At 42.2% G+C, this 16,341-nt stretch overlaps 1 protein-coding gene across 5 annotated transcripts in view; it reads left to right on the forward strand.

Moving 5' to 3' along the window:
* The window catches only part of LOC135577131 (spindlin-Z-like), a 97,599-nt gene that overhangs the window by 682 nt on the left and 80,576 nt on the right, over positions 1 to 16,341 (forward strand). Inside the window, exon 1 of one of the 5 annotated variants that reach the window (XM_065044886.1) lies at positions 59 to 1,142. The exons of the other annotated variants lie outside the window; for them this stretch is intronic. The gene's annotated coding sequence lies outside the window, so the exon portion shown is untranslated. Of the gene's footprint in view, positions 1 to 58; positions 1,143 to 16,341 lie in introns of those variants that run through there. 5 annotated transcript variants of the gene reach the window in all.

Below are 16,341 nucleotides of genomic sequence, written 5' to 3' on the forward strand. Positions count from 1 at the left end.
CGAATGCGGGGGGGGGGCGGGGGGAAACCGCAGCCCGTCGCACCGCCCTTGGCCTGGCTTAGTTTAGTCTAACCGGACAGAGCCAGAGGGAGTCGCTGTGAGATGAGCTTGGAGCCACTGTTCTTAGCTTTCCCTTCTCTCCCCCGAGGCTGACGTTATTTAAATACTTGCGGTGTCCCGTCTCTGGTACCTTTTCTTCTTCGCTGCCCGCTTCAGCGGCCTGCCCGGAAGGCGCGAGAGGCGGCCGGGAGTGGCGGCCCTCAAGCTCGTGTTGCCGTTTCTATCTTTCCTTCCTACGTAGTGTCCCGGCTCCTTGGCAACCCCCACTTTTCCGGGCTCTGGGGGACTGCTGTCTTCCTTTGGCACGGCCCCTCTACCCCACCCTCACATAATCCCTTGTTGGAGGGGAGGGGTCGCAGCTGCATATTCCCTCTTCCTCTCTGTGGAGCTACTGTACTGTGTGGGCTGGGGCCCACCTAGGGGTCCCCGGCAGATAAACATCTCTGTCGATAGTGCACGTTGGGGGAGGCATGCCGCTGCCCTGTTATCCGTCTGCTCCCCCACCACGAGAAAATGGGACGAAGAAGATAGGAGGATGGTGGCGAGGCTCGGCCGCAGTAGTCAAAGGCTGGAGCTGGGAGAGTTACTAACGCGCTGGGCTGGCAGCGCTGGGGTTGCATACGCCACTGCTGCTGTCCGGAGAATCCTGAGTTTGTGTGTGTATGCTCGCGCTTTGCTGGGTTCCTTTGTCTACTGCTGCCGCTGCTTTCCCCACCTCCCTCGATTCCCTCTCTCTCCTCCCTCCTCTCCTTTCTTTCTCCCTCCCTTCTTTCCTCTCTCTCCCAGACTCAAAACGCTGCTGCAGCTGCAGGTTTGTAAATACTGGATGAACACACACAATATGGCTGACGCTCGCCCTGCTCCTTCACCAGGCTCTCCTTTTTCTCCCTCTGTCTCTGCCGCTTAGTCTCTCCTCCATTTAGGCTTTTGTTTCTTCCCCTTCATCTCCCAGGGGGAGAAAAAAGAAAAAAAAAAAAAAAAAAAAAAAGAAAAAAAAGAAAAAACGAACAAACAAACAAACAAAAAAAAACAAAAACAAACCAATTCACCCTCCTTATTGCGTGCATGGTGGGATTTTAAGGGTAAGGATCCTCGCTTTGGAGACTTTCTCCTTTTGTTTTGCTGTTTAAAACAAAATGAAAGCTACAGTCAGTGGGGCTTTGGGAACCTAGCAAGGCCTGGAGGGAGGGGGAGAATTGGCTGAGCCAAGCTTGATTGGAATGCGTGTATCTCTTTGTGGGAGGGGGCTGGTGTACCGAAGTGCTAGCGGAAATTAAATACTGTATTATGCTTGCAAAATGATCTAGTGCCATTTCTTACATTTTAGGATGTAGCTCAGTATAATGTATCAATTTGGTACAGTCTTATTAAAAAGACCTGAACTAGTTATGTTAGAATAGGCACTGTGCAGTGAAAAAACATAGTATAGGGTTTTGGGGGTTTCTTGGCTTTCTCTGTATCTCCTTGTCAGTATCTTAAAGAGCTTGTGGATCACAGGATATAAAACTGGAATTAACGTTTGCTGGGTCTCTTTGTGTTGCTAGTTTTCTGTCTCAGATTATTTTGCCTTTGTGATGACAATAGCACAAATGAAAGCGATTGGGTTGTGGGTGTTTTTTAACAATGGCAAAAAAAGAAAAGGAGCACTTTTAACATCATGGGTTGAGGTACGATACTGAACTACAAGACAGCATGTTTCTGATCTCTCCTAACACAAGGCAAATGTTCAGTTCAGCACCTCCCAATTTCAGTTATTCAGAGTACTCCCTTCTGGCTTTGATGAAAATAGCTTATATTTTATTGCCTTTTTTTTTTTTTAATGACATAAAGCCAAATTAACATTTGAATTTCTTGGGCATATCTAAAATGATTTGCTGGGGAACAGCATATCTAGGTTTTAATTTAAGGATGGATGCTCAAGGTGCAAAGGATGGGATGCTTTCTAAACATGTATTACCGTAGCTTATAGTAAATGTTTAATTTTTCAAAGACTATATTTAAAACCAGAGTCTTTAACCAAAGCATGTACGCGTTTATAGCCATGACTTCTATCAGAGCAGTGCCCGGAAGTGATGTCTTTTTTTTTTTTTTTTTTTTTTTTTTTTTGCTACTTTGGAAGCTTCTAGTGGAGAAGCACTGGCATAGCATAATCAGTTTTTATTGAGATAGAAGTAGTTACTGCATTTTAATTTGTATTTTTATCTATGAACGGTGAAAAATGGGCCTAGGATCACTGAAGTAATTATCAAGTAATGATGAAATTATTTAATTGAATAACATACAGTACTTATTTCTGTTTTTATCATGTGACAGTGGTTGGTTTTAACTTTGTCTTAATGTAAAATGTGAATTTGGTGATGACGTGTAGAATTTAGGAGGTGAATTGATTTGGCTATCAGTTTGAGGAGAATGTTTCTACAATTGAAGATTGCATTTTTATATTTCTTGTGTATAATGTACATTGTAAAACTGCTGTAAATCCATGTTATGTGAGGTCTTGTTTGACTTGCTTGGAAACTTTGTATGTATTTCAGCAGGTCGTGGAACCATTACAAATTGTTGTCATTAACTGTGGTAACTATATTAGATTTAAATGTTACCTAATTACATTCTAGTATGTGCAATTATTGCAAGGTGTTTGAGATGTGTTGTTAATTTATCTTTTATGATAGAATTTTCTTGGAGATCTATCTATAAAATAAAAGTTACTTTTAAATGTTTACAGTATAGTGTCATTAGGTTTTTATAGTTTTTTTTTTTTTGCTAAGCTTAGCTTTTAGTCTCTTTTTTAAAAAAAAAAAAAAGTTATTCTTGAATGCTCTCATGTGCTATTCAAGGTCTGCACCTCCAAATAATGGTGAGAGTAGATCTTAAAATTAAGAGTTGCTTTATGGTTTTCAACAATACTTAACATGCAGATGAGCTGCTGAACTTTAGACCTTCAATTGCAGGGGGTAGTTTGAACAGAGGAGAACTTTATTTCTTTGTTTGCCAATAATATTTCAGTTTTTATATGGATGACTTACAGTAGCTTTTTATAGCGAGAACATTTTTATCGTTGTGACCAATTGTTGAGTCCACTTGCTATCTTTGAAGTAGTCTATTTATTTTCATTGTCACTTCTTCTGGCATAGCTGTATGAAGATCCTATTCTTTGACAACATTGTAGCTGATAGTTCCCTTGTACTAACAGTGACAGCTACTTTAATTGAAGTGCCTTGGATTCAGTCTCTGCAGTTCTATTTCCTAGGAGTGATCAGTGGTGAGTGCTAACCTGACTAGTCTTCATGTTCCTTTTGGGAGTTTTTTGCATGTTTGATTTAGTTGGGGCAAATGGCGAGCACAGCAGTGACTACAGAGCAACCACAGGAGATTTAAACATGGTGAACTGATGTGCACAGCAGTGGCTACGGTAAGAGCTGAGGCTGGGCACAGATTGAGGAGATGAGGGGGAGATCTGGGGGTGTTAACTGACAGCTGTCTGAATATGGGCCAGCAGTGTGCCCAGGTGGCCAAAAAGGCCACCAACATCCTGACTCGTATCAGGAATAGTGTGGCCAGCAGGACCAGGGAAGTGATTGTGCCACTGTACTCGGTAGTGGTGAGGCCGCACCTTGAACACTGTGTTCAGTTTTGGGCCCCTCATCATAAAAAGGACATTGAAATACTAGAGAGAGTGCAGAGGAGGGCAACAAAGCTGGTGAGGGGCTGGAGCACAAGTCTAATGAGGAGCAGTTGAGGGAACTGGGGCTGTTTAGCCTGGAGAACAGGAGGCTGAGGGGAGACCTTATCAATGTCTAGAACTACCTGAAAGGAGGTTGCAGCATGGAGGGTGTTGGTCTCTTCTCCCAAGTAGCAAGTGATAGGACAAGAGGAAATGGTCTCGAGTTGCACCAGGAAAGGTTCAGATTGGATATTAGGAAAAAATTCTTCCCGGAAAGGGTTGTCAGGCATTGGAACAGGCTGCCCAGGGCAGTGCTGGAGTCACCATCCCTGGAGGTGTTTAAAAGGTGTTTAGATGAGGTTCTTAGGGACATGGTTCAGTGCTAGATTTAGGGTAGGTTAGGTTATGGTTGGATTCGATGATCCTGAGGGTCTCTTCTAACTGAAATGATTCTGTGATTCTAGTATAAGAGTTCTGGGGAACCTATCTGTCTGCTTAAGTTTAAGACTGCTTGTATGTGCAAGTTTGGATGCAAGTGCTCCAATAAAATGTGTTGCTATGTTTAATGTCACTGATCAATCTCTCATCCTTCTATTCTCAGAGTCTTCTTAGTGGTTCAAAGGTAGTCCTGAACCCCAAGTTACTTTGGATGTAGCCTATTAAGATGACAGTTCCCTCTGAATATTTACCTCAAAGGCTTTTCATTCTGTCTGCTGTATTGCTTGGTGGGTTTGTTTTCCTCAGTTTACTATTAGGTCAGAACAAGTAATGAATATAGGGAACGTGGGTAACTATTATGTTTTAGGATCACTGTGCTGACTAGAGTTTGCTAGGTAATGTTATACTTTACAATCATGTCTACCACTGGTGCTGCTTATTAAGGTGATAGTACTTTGCTCAGATGTTGTCAGTCACTTGTAAAATGAAGAGGTAAACTTGACTTTTTCAGTAATGTTCATTGACTTGTTCTAAAGCATACTAACCTGCCATTATGCTGACTTCCATGTTAAAAAAATCACCTATCTACACTTTGACTTGACCCCTCTCTTTCAAAAAATATAGATTACTACTTTTCTGAACCTGTATTAATACCATTTAAATATAAAAATGAGCTTTACTTGATCATGACCTTTTACCCTAAGAAGCACAACTGAAAGACATATCAGACTTCTGCTCTGGTATATATTAAGATCAAATAAGTATTTCTGTTGAAAAAAAAAATTCCTAGTTTAGTATGTATTTTCTTTATGAAAAATTCCTCCCTAGTGTGCTCAGAAAAGGTAGCTTAACTCCACTGTATAATTCCATGCTTGTTGTTGAGTTTTTGTTTTTTTTTTTCTAGCAGGACAGAAGAAAGTGTGTTCTGTAATAGTTCCTTTGTGACTTTTTGTATTGGGCATAATTGGCAAGGTTGAGGGGGGGCAGGGTGGGGCTGCAAGGGTGACCTCTGTGGGAGAAAATTGTTGGCTGCCCTGTACTAGTTACAGGTGGTTCCAGCCAGCTCAGCAACAACCCCGTTGCAGGCCAAAGATGATCAGTGAACTTTGTGGCACCTCTGTGAAAACAAAACTAAAAGAATGGTAAATGCTGAATAAAAGGGAGAAAAGAAATAAAACCAGAGCAGAAGAAAGAGGAGACAGAAGACCATACTGGAGCAGGAGCTTGAGTGGTAACCTGAGCAGGGGCTGAGAGATCTGACTTTAAAGGAACTGCTGCTAGTAGAGCAACCACCACACGCTGACCCCAATTTCCGGTGCTTGCCCCATCTAAGAGACTGTTTTATCTGTAGTGATTGGATTGGAGAACAAATGGGGAAGGAGAGGTTTTGCAGAGGCAAGGGAGGATGAAGTAGATTGAAAACTGGCTAAATGGCTGGGCCCAGTGGGTGGGTGATCAGTGGCACAAAATCTAGTCAGAGGCCAGTAACTAGCGGTGTACCCCAGGGGTCAATACTGGGTCCAGTCCCATTTAACATCTTCATTAATGATCTGGATGATGGGGCAGAGTGTACCCTCAGCAAGGAAGGAGTGATTGATAAACCAGAGGGTATGCTGCCACCTGGAGGGACCTGGACAGTCTGGAGAAATGGGCTGACAGGAACCTCATGAAGTTCAACAAGGGGAAGTGCCAAGTCCTGCCCCTGAGGAGGAACAAGCCCAGGCACCAATATATAGTGGGGACCACCCATCTGGAAAGCAGCTTTGAAGAAAAGGACCTGGGGATCCTGGTGGACACCCAGTTGAACATGAGCTGACAATGTGCCCTTGTGGCAAATAAGGCTAATGGTATCATGGGTTGCATGAGGCAAAGCATTGCCAGCAGGTTGAGGGAGGTGATCCTTCCCTAATATTCAGCACTAGGGAGGCCACACCTGGAGTCCTGTGTCCAGTTCTGGGCTCCACAGTGTAAGAGAGACATGGACACAAAGATGGTTAAGGGACTGGAGCATCTTGCATCTGAGGAAAGGCTGAGAGTGCTGGGAATGTTCAGCATAGAGAAGGCTCGGGGGGAATCTTATTAATATGTATAAATATCTGAAGAGAGCCTGTAATGAAGACAAAGCCAGGCTCTTTTCTGTGGTACCCAGTGACAGGAGCAGAGGCAATGGGCACACAGTGAAACATAGGAGATTCTGTTTGAACATAAGGAAAAACTTTTTCATTGTGAGAGTGACTAAAGCACTGGAGCAGGTTGCCCAGAGAGATGGTGGAGTCTCCTTCCTTGGAGATCCTAAAAAGCCATCTGGACATGATCCTGGGCAACTGGGTCTAGGTGCACTTGCTTGAGCAGAGGTATTGAACCAGATGACTTCCAGAGGTCCCTTCCAACCTTAACCGTTCTGTGATTTTTGTGATTTCTGAGAGTGTGGGTTTTGTTTCAGTAACAAAATTGGTAATTATAAGTTTTTACTTGACAATAAACTGAATTGATTGAAATTCTCCAAAAATGATTAAACTTTTTTGCCCACAACACATTTATGTTTTTTTGCTGTCCGTTTTCAAATACTGTGTCAAACAATGTCTACTAAAATTCAGTACAGTGCTTAGGTCTCTGGTATGGTTAGATAACTACTTATCATACTGATGAGCATTTTTTCTGTCCTTCTGTATGTCTGTAACTTATCACTGGTCTTCAATTCAAATTGTAAAATGTTAGGATAGTAAACTGTCTTTAAATTTTCTAGGCATGATACAAATAATGAAAATAAGGCTTAGAGGATGTAGGTTGTCTAACCCGTTGCTGGGTCAACTGAGATAGGGTTAATTTCCACAGGTACCTGGGGGGATGACACAGGGGTATTTAATACTATATTAGGTCATGCTCAGTTACAAAAGAGGGGCTGATGGGGGGGGTGGGGGGGAGGGTTTTCTTGCTTGCCTGCTCTCTCCTTTCTCTCTTCCTCACGTGGTTCTGGGCTACTGTGTTTCAGGTGTGTGTGGGGAGAGGGGGTTGGCATGTACTGAGGTCAGGAATCTACTTGCTGCTTTAGAGGAGGCAAGGTGCAGTGTCAGGATTGCCATCTGGTGAGATTACTCTGTGTATCTATCACTTTGTATATGTTGTTATTGTTTGTGTGTGTTTGTTTTTTAGTTTTCTGTTCTTATCCCAACCCACTAGTTTTGCCTTTTGTTTTCTGATTCTCCTCCCCATCCCACCAGGGGAGGGATGAGTGAGGGGCAGGTAGTTTTAGTTGCTGGCTGGGGTGGGGCTAGGGCTAAACCACAACACCCATATTGTACTCAAAAGACAGTCAGCTATGTCTGTGTGATTCTGGATGGTTGTTTGCCCATCCTGTTCCTTAATCTCATGTATTTTGGGTAGTCAGAAGATCTTTGTCCTAATGTTAAAAGAAGACAACGTTTTGTTGATAGTTGGTTTGCCATCAGTGGAACTGCAGTTATAAGAGGTCTGATCTGTCAAAATACATGCTGACAGAAGTACCTTCAAAAAACAGCTTAACAGAAAATTCTGTCTCTTGTGTGGTGCAAATACTTTTAAAAAATATGACTCTTAAATGCTTTTAGAGTTAGGGAGCATACAAGTGTTTGTCATATTTGGAAAGTGGAGACCATTGACATCTTGTGAGCAGGGGGAGCATTCACTGCCCTCAGATCCTAGAGGGTCATCTATCTACTGAGGAAAAGGGTTTTTCTAGAAGTGAATCAAGATAGAAATCTCTCTAGGTCCAGTGACTACTGAAGGCACCCCAGGTGACTACTGTATTTCTTTTTTATTAGTATTTGTGATTTAAACCTCTTTCAACCCCCCCCCATCATCCTGATTATCCTGATTTTTTATTTTTTTTTTTAATCAGTATAAACATACTTTACTATTAGGTGTAAGCCATAAGACAGAGGGCAAGCAACCTCTCTTCTGGTTTATAGAACAGGTTGCCCAGAGGGGTGGTAGATGCCACGTCCCTGGAGACATTCAAGGCCAGGCTGGATGGGGCTCTGAGCAACCTGATCTAGTTGAAGATGTCCCTGCTCATTGCACAGTGGTTGGACTAGATGGCCTTTGAAGGTCCCTTCCAAGCGAAATTCTATGATTCTGTGTTCTGTCCTAACAGTTCACTTGTTTAAAGGAGGGTGTGTGTGTTCACTCCTACCTTTAGTTAGAGCAGCATTGGTTTGTATAGAGAGGGTGATGAGGCAAACTTATTTCATATGACTAGAGATGTAGCTTTATCAATATTGGATGAATAGTACATTTTTAAATGGTAATGACTTGGGACAAGATTCTTTGCTGTGAATAAACATCCTAGTTGTCAGTCATGCTGAGGCCTCTAACCACAGTTCTGGGAGACTGTATGTTTGGGTAGGGGTGAAGCAAGTTGAAATATGAAGCAGGGATGTGGTGGGTTGCCCCTGGCTGGCAGCCAAACTCTCACCCAGCTGCCCTTTCACCTCTTTTCCCAGCAGGGTGGAGTGAGAAAGTAGGAACAACAGGAGCAAGAAAGCTTGTGGGTCAAGATAAAGACAGGGAGATCACTGTCCTGGGCAAAACAGACTTAACTTGGGGAATTTAATTTTTATATATATATGAATCAATAATTTTAGTGTTTATTTATATAACTATTGGGAAACAGAAACAAAACAAACATAAAAAGACATGGGGAATACATGTGGGGAAAACACTTTTCTTCCCCCTTTTCTCAGACTCAGCTTCGCTCCAAACTCTTCCCTTTGCCCTTTGTTATGTCTGCAAGTTACACTCAGTCCCTTTGGTGATGCAAGTGTGTGTGGGGGGGTTGTTATGGTCAGCATATAGCAGTTTCTCTCTGCTGCTCATTCCTTCTCACTTTTTCTCTGTTCCAGCATGGGTTCTCTACAGGCTGTAGTCCTTAAGGAATATCTGCTCTGCAATGAGTCCTCTGCAGACTGCAGTTCCTGAAGGAATATTTGCTCTGCCATGGAGCTCTTTCTATTATGACCTTGGTGTTCCCTCTGTTTTTCACTTCTTTTTGTTTCCTTCTCCCCTCTTGCTTTGGTGTCTTCTCCCATTTTTAAAACATCTTTTCACAGAGGTGCTGTCAGCTTTGCTTATTGGCTCAGGTTTGGTCTGTGGCAGATGTGTTGCTGAGCAGGCTGGAACTAGCTGTGAGAGGCATAGAGCGGTCCCTGACCTCTTGCCACACACACCCAATGTGCCATGAAAGGCAGAGGTGTCTGTTCTTGTGTGTGCTCTGTTTATCTATAGGATAGACTTCCAGAAAGCCTCATCTGTTTATAAGGAGAGGGATACCCTGCTTTCTGATTTCCTGACTTTTTCACTTTCTGAGTTTTTCTCCTGTTCTCTGCACTTGTCAGTAGACTCAACCCTATTTGAAGTACTAGAAGATAATTTAATCTGTCTCTCTGCAAATAAGTATGTGCATTTCCAGAAGAAAAGAGACTTCTTTATTTGCGTTAATACCAATACCTATATGTATGCAAAACCTCAGGAAATAGAAGACATAATTGTTTATGTTGCTGAATCTAGTTCAGGTCAGACATAAAGTTTTCTGCAAAGATTTTCAAGCTAAGAGGATGAGGATCTACCTCTTGTCCCTGCTAAAGCTTCTCATTCTGAAGTCCTGTCTTGATGAATGTACTTAGCCATTTATTTTTCATTTGTGTTGCATCTATAAAAATAAAATAATTTAGAAGAAAGATTTTTTTATAAGTAGTTTATTATCAAAGTAAAAATGAATGCACATTTTCTGTAGGACAAACAAAGTATGTGTCAAGGTTTGATTCTAGGGCAACAATAAACCAAAAGCAGATGCTTTGTTAACTTCCTCTCCCTCTCAGGCCTTCTTCCCCCCACCCCACTAAGTACAGGTGATAGGAAGGCAAAGGAGGACAAAAAGAGAGAGAGAGTTGGAAAATATTAAAATGCTACTAATACAATAGAGAAAATAATACAAAATATACAAAACCAATCTTGAAAGTCCCAGCAAATCAATGCTGGCTGCTCTGATAGCTGTAGAGCAGTCACCCGGAAGTCCTGGGCTGGACTCTGCAGCAAACCGGAACTGGATTCAGTCTGTCACTAGGCCTCAGATTTGCAGGGATGACTTGCAAAGTTCTCCCCAGATGCCGGCCATAGTTGAAGAGGGAAAAAGGGATGAGGCCCTTGTGATCTCCCACTTTTATATGGTGTTATGACGTGGATGGGATGGAATACTTAGTTGGTCAGCTTTAGTCACCTGTTCAGTTCGCTCCTCCTTGCCCCTCTCACTTACGGGACGTGCATCCTTATCAGCGACCTTGCATTCCATTGCTATGTCTACCAAAACATGTATCCTACTTTAGAGAAGTGCAGTTACTAAGAAGACTTTAGCTGAAAGGAAAATTCACTACAAGAGAAACCAGTCTTGTTTTTAACAAAACCAGTACTGTGGGGTAGGGGGGAAAAAAAAGATACTAAGGTGATCTTCACTCAGAGTCTTGATTTCCTTCTTGACATATTTTTTCACCTCTGCTAATACAGAACAAGAGGAATTAAACATTTGAGGCATGTGTTTTTCTTGTCTGTAGAGGCAATTCCTCAAAGCCAATGCCTATTCATAAGCATTCTTTGCAGTTTTATAATCTTTGAAGTACAATAACATAGCAGAGAAATAAGGTAATTTCGTGAAATTCTCATATCTGTAAGTTATTTCTAGGTGTTGGTAAATACTATTAAATACTGCTTCAGTTCACAAAGGGAGTGTGTGTTTTGGTTGGGGTGTGTTTTGGTATTTCTTCCTCAAGAGGCTAGGTATGTTCCATTCTGAAAAAATACTCTAGCAAGGGGGGGGGGGGGGGAGGGGGAGAGCACTAAATACAGTGTGAATTATTGAGCTACTGAGAGACCTGTATCTAAAAGAAAATAACATACAGTGCTATGATGCTGAGGGGTTTAATCTTCGGTTGGGGGGGGGGGGGAACACAAAAGAAAACAAAACCCCACAACACTATAGAATCACAGAATCATTCCAGTTGGAAGAGACCCTCGGGATCATCGAGTCCAACCATAACCTAACTCTAGCACTAAACCATGTCCCTAAGAACCTTGTTTAAACAAACACCTCCAGGGATGGGTAGTATGCAGTTCTCATTTGCACTTCATAATTTCAGTGTTGACTGCAATATTTAAATTATCAATATTACATGGCTCTGATTTCTTTTCTATGGCTCTACTAGTCTTCTACAAGCAACACTTCATTTTAAAGAACTATCTATCTTTCACTGACCCTTAAATTTATATATATATAGATAGATAGATAGATAGTTAGTTGTAGCTAGAGCTCCTAAGTGGGAGTGTTGATCTGCTGGAGGGTAGGAAGGCCATACAGATGGATCCTGCCCAACTGGATCGTTGGGCTGAGGCCAATTGTATGAGGTTTAACAAGGCCAAGTGCTGGGTCCTGCACTTGGGTCACAACAACCCCAGGCAATGCTACAGGCTTGGGGAAGAGCAGCTGGAAAGTGCTCAGTGTAAAAGCACCTGGGGTGTTGGTCAACAGCCGGCTGAACATGAGCCAGTGTGTGCCCAGGTGGCCAAAAAGGCCAACAGAATCCTGGCTTGTATCAGGAATAGCGTGGCCAGCAGGACTAGGGAAGTGATCATCCCCTTGTATTCATCACTGGTGAGGCTGCACCTCGAATCCTGGGGTCTGTTCTGGGCCCCTCATGACAAGAAAGACCTTGAGGTGCTGGAGCAAGTTCAGAGAAGGGAATGGAGCTGGGGAAAGAGCTGGAGCACAAGTGTGATAGAGTGGCTGAGGGACCTGGGGGTTCAGCTAGAGAACAGGAGCTGAGGGGAGACCTTCTGATCTCTGAACTGCCTGAAAGGAGCTTGGAGCCAGGGGGGGTCGGGCTCTGCTCCCCAGGAACAAGCGCCAGGAGCAGAGGAAACGGCCTCAAGTTGCGCCAAGGGAGGTTGAGGTTGGATCTGGGAACAATTTCTTCCCCAAAGGGCTGTGGGGCATTGGAACAGGCTGCCCAGGGCAGTGCTGGAGTCACCAGCCCTGGAGGGGATGAAAATACACATAAATGAGGTTCTTGGGGACATGGTTTAGTGGTGGACTTGACAGTATTAGGTGAACAGTTGGACTCTATGATCTTAAAGGTCTTCTCCAAAGGAAATGATTCTATGAATATAATGCTGAATTTTCTCAGTGCCTTGCTGTTACTATATTTTTATAATTTTGACAGCTAATGCAGCTGTTCGCTATTTCAAGTTTATAATCTCTTTAGGCTGAGATTTGTGTTAACATCATAGGCAGTAAGTGAATATTCTCCCAATAGTCTGGAATTAAAAGAAAATTGTGTTATTGGGTAAATACCCATGGCAAGAGTTGCATTTGACAGCAAATGCTTTCACTTAAGTGATTTACTTTCCTAATGCATACGGTTACTTGAATGCATTTACATGAGAACTGCTTTAATCTAAGCTAAAATGACTTTTTTAATTGTGCAAAGACAATGAAACTTGCCACCTATTTGAATTCCCTAATCTCCCAGGGAGAACTGGTAATTTCTCTGTGCTTTGGGTAGGGGCTTATGATCTTTGTATTGGTGTCATAGCATTTTGCTTAGAAATGCACTAATATTTACTCTTTCACTGCTAGTAATTTCTAAGAAAGTTATTTATCCATTTTCTTGTGACCAGACAAGGTTTCTTCAGTCCTAATTTACCCAATAACTTAATTGTAATTCCTCCCCTCCACCCCCAATTAGCTAGTTTAAGAAAGATAATTGAGTTTTTTGCAGTCAGCATTTGGGTAGGGTAGAGACCCAAGTTATTGCCTGTAATAAGCTCAGTACTGTCTGCTGTGATTGTAGTTACAGTCGTGTTGATTATGGGAGAAGTTTTAGGCACGGGTGTTTCAAATGAATGAATAAATGGATTTATAGAACAGCTTGTCTTGTTTTTGGTTGGATATGGAGCTAATGTTGTGTAACTCTTTTTTTTAAAACTGGTCCCTCCATTAAATGTTTTGTGGCTTTTTTTTAAGTGTCAAATACCTTCTTATTTTTTATTACTCTTATCGGCTATTTAGATTCATTTTCAGACCAATGAAATGCTATAAAAAATAGCTTGTCATTATAAGAATTTTGAATGCTTATGGATTTTATATACTTTCAAAATTGGTTACTGTACCACAAATCTTAATATATAATATGTCCCCCCCCCCCTTTTTTTTTTTTTCTATCTTCTGACAGATTTCTGGCCCTTTCCTCCAACTTGGTGTTCTGCCACTGCTTATCTTTAAAGACAAATAGTGATTATGTTGCAAGCAAGTTATAAAACAGCTGCAGTACTTGGATGTAGACCCTAGGAATAAGGGGTTCCTAAAGCATGAACTGTGTCACCTCTGAATGCAGGAAACAAAAAATGTTCTGTCTTGTGGCCCATCATGAATAAAGTTGTAGAAGCCTGCTGCATTAGAAGAAATTTTGTTTCAAGTATGTCAGCAAGACATTTAATCTTACAAAAATAAATGACCTCACAAATCCTTAAGTGTAATTAAAGTATTTTTCTAGGCCAAACTTATTTTCAGTTTAGTGTTGCAGTGACATCTCAGTGTATTGGACTCTTAAGGTCTGAAAATGCATATCCTAGATTAACTTGTTACTTTTGGTCCAAAGGCCACTGGTGAACAAAAAAAACTTTAAAGTGGTGTGTAAAATGGCAAATCAATTCCCCCCCCTTTAAAATTTAACATCAAACTTAATGTTGTCTCAGAGTTGGTAAGTATGTGTATATCAGTGTCTGCTAAGTTGAGAACTTGCTGTCAAATGTGGTTTAGTACTCAAAACATCAAGAGTTTGATGTATGATTAATTAAAATAAGACTTCTAGCTAAGTAGTAGTAACTTACTATTCCACTGCCACTTTTAACCACAGGGATGTCTACATTTGCACTGGGCATTTTCTTTCAGAACACTTGGATAAGTCTTTTGATTTTTGGAATAATATTTCTCAGACTTAGATAACAGCAATCAAATTCAGTATTCACATGAAAGCTAATGATCTCAATATCATGTATGAGGAGACTCTTAGAGAACAGAAAATATTAAAATAGATGTTTCCTCCCTCTATTTTCCAGAGATCTGTCATCTTCACTGTTAATCTAACCAACCTGTGTAAACTTGCTCACAACTACAATAAATTATTTGTGTCGACTTAATTTGTAAGAGAATGAGTAAGGACAAAAACACTTACATTCTACTACTTGAAGTTTACTTGTGTCTACCTATGGTGGGTTGACCTTGACTGGCTGCCAGGTACCCACTAAGCCATTCTGTCACTCCCCCTTGTCAACAGGACAGGGAGAAAACAAGATAAAAAAAACTCATGGGGTGAGATAAAGGCAATTTAAAAAAGGCAAGCAATGGCTGTGTGTGCACAGAAGAAAAAAAAAAAAAAAAAGGCAAAAAGATTGGTTTTCTACTTCCCATCAACAGGCAATGTCCAGCAACTTCCTGGGAAGTCCTAAGTAATTTGATATCCTTCTATGATAAGGTCACCTGCCAAGCGGATGAAGGGAAGCTGATGGATGCAGTTTTTCTGGATTTTAGTAAGGCTTTTGATACTGTCTTGCACAGCATCCTTCTGAGCAAGTCCAGCTCTAGGATGAGCAGGTACACAGTGTGCTGTGTGAAGAACTGGCTGAAAGGCAGGGCTCAAAGGGTTGTAGTGAATGGGGCTACATCTAGCTGGTGACTGGTGTTCCTCAGGGCTTGATTCTAGGGCCAGTTCAGTATTTTTATCAATGATCTGGATGTGGGAGTTGAATGATCCCTTAGCAAGTCTGCAGAGGATACCAAATTGGGAGGTGCTGTTGACTGTCTCATGGTTCAAGAGGCCTTGCAGAAGGATCTAGACAGATTGGAGCATTGGACAGTCATTAATGACGTAAAATTGAATAAGACCAAATGCTGGATTCTGCACTTGGGGCAGAGTAACACTGGACACAAGTACAAACTGGGAGAGGAGTGGCTGGAGAGCAGCCCTGCAGAGAGGGATCTGAGGCTGCTGGTTGACAGCAGGGCCAATAGGAGGCAGCAGTGTGCCCTGGCACCTTAGGGCAAACCACATCCTGGGGTGCATTAAACACAGCGTAACCAGCTGGTCAAAAGAGGTGATTATCCCACTGCAGCCTCACCTTGAGTATTGTGTGCAGCTCTGGGCCCCACAATTTAAGAAGGATGTTAAGGTCCTTGAATGCGTCCAGAGGAGGGCAATGAAGCTGGTGAAAGGGCTGGAAGGCATGTCCTATGAGGAGCAGCTGTGAGGAGTCTGGGTTTGTCTGGTCTGGAGAAAAGGAAGCTGAGGAGCAAACTCATTGCTCATTGCTACAGCTTCCTGAGGAGGGGAAGTGGAGAGGGAGGGGCTGAGCTCTTCTCCCTGGCATCCAGTGACAGGACACATGGGAATTGTTCGAAGCTGCATCAGAGGAGGTTCAGACTAGACATTGGGAAGCATTTCCTTATCAGAACAGGGTGGTCAATCACTGGAACAGGCTTCCTAGAGAGGTGGTTGATGCCCCAAGCCTCTCAGTGTTTAAGAGGCATTTGGACAATGCTCTTAATACTGTGCTTGAGGTTTTGGTCAACCCTGAAGTGGTCAGGCAGTTGGATTAGATGATTGTTATAGTTCCCTTTGGGTTGGAAATATTCTTTTTTAAGTAGGGCCCCACTATGTGTAGTGGTCACTTTGGAGATAAATGCCTTGAATGTTACATTTCGTACACACACACCCTTAGCTCTTACTGCTGAGCATTATGTTGTATGATATGGAATATCCCTTTGGTCAGTTGGAGTAGACTGTCCTGACCTTCTGGGTGGGTGAGGGGGGTTGGAGAAACAGCCTTGATGCTGTACAGGCACTGGTCAGCAGTAGCCAAAACATTGGTGAGCTACAAATACAAAGCACAGCACTATGAGGGCTGCTATGGGCAAAGTTAACTCTATCCCAGACAGACCCAATACAATCTCTACCCCTTATTCCATGCCATTTTATAGGTCCTACATAATGTGATATATTTACATATCTCCTGACCATCCCCTTATATCTATTTCTTATTCTGGAAATCCCCTCTTAATAACACAATTTATACTACATACCTAAACCATCTTTATA

The sequence above is a fragment of the Columba livia genome, chromosome W (assembly GCF_036013475.1).
Source record: "Columba livia isolate bColLiv1 breed racing homer chromosome W, bColLiv1.pat.W.v2, whole genome shotgun sequence".
NCBI classification, from domain to species: Eukaryota; Metazoa; Chordata; class Aves; order Columbiformes; family Columbidae; genus Columba; species Columba livia.